Source organism: Grampus griseus (assembly GCF_964374135.1).
Source record: "Grampus griseus genome assembly, chromosome: 4".
In the NCBI taxonomy this organism is placed as follows: Eukaryota; Metazoa; Chordata; class Mammalia; order Artiodactyla; family Delphinidae; genus Grampus; species Grampus griseus.
In genome coordinates this window covers 72,839,149-72,844,871 of record NC_138997.1, presented here as the reverse complement: position 1 = coordinate 72,844,871, position 5,723 = coordinate 72,839,149, and positions in this window count along the sequence as shown.

The window sequence follows — 5,723 nt, the reverse complement described above, 5'->3', positions numbered from 1 at the left end:
CATCTTCATTGATTTTATGGTTTTATTGTTTGCAGTCTTATTTAAGTACAATTATAAGTAAATGGTGTTTTGTAGGGATAGGAAATCGTCATCTGAATATTTAATGATGATATGATGAATGTGACTCAGGTAAAGCAGAATACAGTGAATAGCTCAATGCCTTAAAAAAGCAATGTTTGAAAAATTTGCAAATTCCAGGGGAATAAAAATTTGGTGTACTTTCTTCATTATTAACCTAATATTTCTGGTTCAGGTGAATGGAAAATGAAATTGTGGTCTCATCTAAATTATACTTACTCGTATTACATTTCTACCAGAAACATAGTGTTTCAGTTAGTTACTGCTGCAAATCATCCCCAAACTTTGTGGCCTAAAACAACAATCATTTATTTTCTCCGTTTTTCTATGCATCAGGAATTAAGGAAGGATTCAGCTGAGTGATTTCACGCTGGGTCTCTTAGGTTTGCAGTCAGATGTTGGATGGAGTGGAAACAGCAGGGAGCTAGGCTGGGGCTGGCCAGGGCTTTTAGTTTCAGGACCTCGTTGTGTCTCTCCTTGGGTGAGTATGGGCTCCGTGCTCAGGGCCATTAGACTGTTTACATGACCACTTAGGGCTCTAGTGTGAGTCCAGCAAGCATGTCAAAAGCTGTTGCCTGTTGTTTATGACCTTCCCTCAGAAGTCACGTGGTATCATTTTTTCATAAGCCTGCCAGAGGGTGGGAGCGTATACTCCCCACCTAGTCACATTTTTAAAAGAACACATGGGATGGAAGATGCTGAGCTATCATTTCAGTCACCCATTTGACCACAGTAATTCATACCATTCCCACATGAAAAATAAACTCATACTTTTCCCAGGTCCTCCATTATGACAGCTGAAAGTCTAGGAGCTCATCATCTAATCAGGTCCAGGTATAGATGAGGTACTTGGGTAAAGATCCTTTCGTACCATTCCTCTCAGTCTGAAGACTTATGAACTTAGAAATAATCTTCCCTCTTTGCCCCAAATTCCTATTAGGAATAACATCGCTTCTCTAGACTTTCCCATTTTAAAAGGAGGGTGGGGAGAATGAGAGGCATACACCAGTCAGTTGTCTATTAACAGTTAAGTTTATTAACTTGTTGCTTTGACTAGGATTTAGGCATAACCCCCAGGGTTTATTCTCCATGGCTCTTTGTCCTGTCCTGAGTCATCCTTTCCCACAAATCACATGTTTGCCACTGAGTAGTGTTCTCAGCCTGCCTCCTGCCCATAGGAATTAGAGATCCCAAGGTCTCTTTCTACTATCCCTATCCAAGCTGATAGAAGTTTTTAAACCTATGGAGTTGTTACGTCCATTCAATTACAAAAAAGCCCTCCATAAATCTATTGGAAACAGTCTCTTCTATGTTGGACTCCCTGTGAGGCTAATGAACAACATCCCTAAGATTCCTGAAAGCCTTGGGCAGGGTCTTCAAAGTCAGGCCTTCAAGACTTGTAAAGACCATTTGCATCTGAAATGTCCTGAGGCACTGTCACCTTTCTCAGGTCTGAAACAAATCTTAGGGCCCGGCTCTGGATTTGATATTTGCCTGAAAGCCATTTCTGAATATGAGAACCCTTTCCTGGCTTAAAAGACTTCTGAGGCTTTATATTTTCTCCAAATCACATTTGAGAATGGAGTAATTTGTTCCTTATGGTATGTTTCTCCTCTCTCATTTTACTTTAGACATCTAGAAAAAGCCAGGTGGTACCCTCAGCACTGCCCAGAAATCATAGCTGGATCAAGTTTATAAGGTACATTTTTTATTTTCCATTTTACCACAGGTGACAGTTTTGCTGAACTCTACTGCACAATCAAGGTCTCTTAGCTTCCAATGATGTTTTCCTTTCTTTCCTCTAATCCCTCCTTGACAGCCTCCTTGGAAGCTCTTCAGGCTTCTTTAACACCCTCATCCAGGCCTTTCAGGTTTTCACTAACAACCTTCTCAGGGTCCTGCCAGTATCCATCTGCCACTTGTTCCCCAAACCAATGCCACATGTTTTAGGTTTTTGTTAGGGCAACTCCCCACTTCCAGCCACCCAGTTTCTGTATTAGAGTTTGATAGAAAAGTAGAGTTGCTCTGAATGATAAAGAGCAAGGGATTTATTATAGAGAGAAGATTTTAGTCAACTGTGGAACTGATGGATCAGTCCGCAGGCTATTGCCTCTGCAACTAGTATCAGGCATGTAATGGTCATGATAAAGACCTAAGTGGAAACAGAGGTCTCTTTAGGCCTAAATTTGGAACCGGCACACCTTTTCTGCCTCATTTTGCCTAAAGCAAGTCGTATGGACAAGCCCAAGGCCAAGAGATAGGTAAGTGTGCCCCACTCACAGTAGGAAAGAAATGCAAAATTACACGACAAAAACCATGCATATAAGGAGAGGTAAAGAATTGGGCCAGTAATACAATCTACAAGGGCAACAGAAGTAACAAATGCTGCCCCTAAATTCTAAAGGCATTTAGCTTGTATCTTTCTCACACAGACATTGCATTACATTACATTGTATTGTATCTATTTATTTACATATCTTACCTCCAGCACTTACCTCTTTGAAAGCAGGGACTACCTTATGTATGTATGTATGTATGTATCCCTATTTCTTCTAACACGTTGCCTTGCATATTGTAGGTCCTGAAAAATATTTGTGGAATTATTGAATGAAGCCATTTCTGGGCTTCCAAATCATAAGGTCTTTGGTGACAGCCCTGATTCTCAAAACCTTGTTCAGGGAGCTTCCTTTTTGATATGTTTCCCCACCATCCTTAACTTCTACCTCCCAGGTCCCTCCTCTTTTGTCACCTTCCCATTTCCACCCTCATTCTTGCCCCACCCACATCTAGAGATGAGAGAATCTCTCTAATAAACCAAACGACTAAGGTTTATATTTTGTCATAAATTCTTCAAGACAGTCCTTCAGGCAACAAAGATTGTTTGCACACTTAACCATGAACACTATACATTAAGAAACCAAAGGGCTAAACAATAGTTTTCAGTGCAGGTGACACAATACTCAACTGTTGAATCACAAATCTTGGACTGAAAAGTACAGATAGTTGGGCCTGAAAATAGCATCAAGAAATCGAAAGGTGGTAAGTGTATAATGAGTTATACTAAAGTTCAGAACAACCAGATGCATAAGCATGAAAGAGGGGGAACTGACTTAAGGTAGGTCATGTGAAAAAGCCTAGCAGGGGCCAAAAGTGTGACACAATTGCAGACATTTGGACTACAGCAGTAGTAGTCATCATAGCTAATATCCATTTGTTACCAAATTAGGTTGTATGGACTGCACTTGGGCCCTAGCCCAGCCCAGGCCCCTGCCTCAGTGGGGAAGGTTCTTTTTCTGTTGGGGTTCATGCAGCCAAAAATGAGGTCAAAGCTGAGATCAAAGCTTTATTCAATGGCCAGAGAATAGAGACTTGGGAACTTATGTCATAAATCAACTTCTTACCCAGGGGACGATTGAGGTAAGATTTTAAGGGCAAGGTTAATGAGGGGAGGCATATTCAGTGCTTTTCTGGAAATAGGCAGGGTCTTCCTGGAACTGGGGCGCCACCTCTTTTCTACCCCTGTGTGGTCCTTTGGCATCTGTGTCAGAAGCAGTTGGAACCATCATGGCGTGGACAGGCGGAGATCTTACTCAGCCTGATTGGTGGTGAGGTAATCGGGAGTCCACATCATCAACCTTCTGCTTCCAACCCATCTGGGATCTACGTGCTTGTGGTCAGCACGCAGTTAACTCCTTCCACCTGGTGGGGTCTTAGTATCTGCAAAACAGCTCAAAGGACGTGGCTCAGAATACTGTCTACAGCCCTTGAGGAGGAACTAAAGGTCCTTGACTTTAATGGTACAACTATTATTTTGTCTTGCTTGACCGTTTTCCTTTGTTTCTGCATTTTCTCACTTCTCTGATTAAATGTATTCTTTGTAACTCAGGGAAGGCCTAGGAGGCTAAAGTTTTTCTACAAACAAGAGGCAGGTGGAGGACATGAAGAAGTCTTTCCTGGGAAGGCCCCATAGAGTCCTGTTCGGTTACACATTGAACGGTTACTCTGAGCCACGCACTGTTCTAAGCACTTTATAGGTATTAGCTCGTTTACTTCTCATGCACAACCTGTCAGGTAAGTCTATTTCCATTTTATGGATGAGGAAATTGAGGCCCAGGGCAGATAAATAACTGACTGAATGTCAGGTGGCCAGTAAGTGAGTAGTGGAGCCTGAATTTGAGCACAGGGCTGGACACAGAACCACTCTTGTTTTCAGTTTAGCTGCCTGAAACAATAAGCCTGTTTAATCCTGCTCTCTGAACTGGTCAATCCATTTCTGGGGTGTTGCTGTGTGTGAGGACACACAAACCAAAGGGTGTCCCAAGACCAGGATGTGATAGGGCTGGAAACTCACTCCAGTGGTTGAAAAAACTGGGGCTCTTTAGCCAGAATTCTGAAAGAAACATGCCTTGCAATATTTAAAAGCTATTATGTGAAAGAAGACTAAATTCTGTTTTGTAGTTACAGGAAATTACAGGTTTAGGTTGACAGATATTTACAAAGTGCCTATATCTGGCCATGAACGCTCCTGGGGCTGAAGATTGAGAGATAAATTTAAAAAAAAAAAAAGATATACTTCCTGTCTTGGAGGAGCTCCCAGTCCAGATGGGGAGGGAGGGAACCCTGGGCTCCCCCAGACCTTTCTGAAGAGGTTAGCTTCTGGGCAGTGTAGTGGGTTGCACGTGAAGCAGCAGGGGGCCTTCCCCTGGAAGTACACATGTAGGTCCCGAAACTCACCTGCCCAGACAACAAAGGCGATTTCCACAGTTAGGCGATTTCCACAGAGGTTGGGTTGGCTCTCATGCCACAACCTGGTGATGAGAATATAAGCTCCAGGGAGATGGAATTTTGTTGGTTGTGTTCACTGTTACATTCCCAGGACCTAGGACAGGGCCTGGCACAGAGTGGGCACTCAATTGTTGAACATTTAAACCAGGACATTTCACACAAAAACCTGCACTTGTTTGTTTTGAAAAATTGGAAGATTTGACAACAGTGGGCCCACGTATTGGTGTGTGTGGAAGTGAGGAATACACTGGTGTTTAATATGCCACTGGTGCGGCTTCACTCAGTTACACCGTCTGGTCCTGGACTTTGTAGCCTCTGGGTTAATCACTGAAATCTCTACCAACTTTAAATGTCTATGAAATCAAATTCTGTAGTTGAAATTTGGGTGCAGAGTTCCACAGTGGAAAATTTTTCTGTTGATTAACAAATTGCATTATTTGAATATCAAGAAAATTACCTACAATGACATTTTCATTACTTAATCAAGTCATTCAATATAAATATTATTACTGTCATAATGTTAACAGAAAATAGAAAAATTATTCTGACAGTATGGGAAGAGAATGTCTTTGCTTAAATGACGATTTTAAAAATATATTAGCATAGTAAGAGGGAAGAGATATGGGAACATATGTATAACTGATTCATTTTGTTATAAAGCAGAAACTAACACACCATCGTAAAGCAATTATACTCCAATAAAGATGTAAAAAAATATATATATATTAGCATCATATACATCATTATATATAGTTACACATAGGTAATATATAACATATATTGGAAATTCTGATCTATTTTGGTAAATGAATCAGACATAAAAGGACTTTGCTACTATTTTTTTAAATTGTGAACTGTGT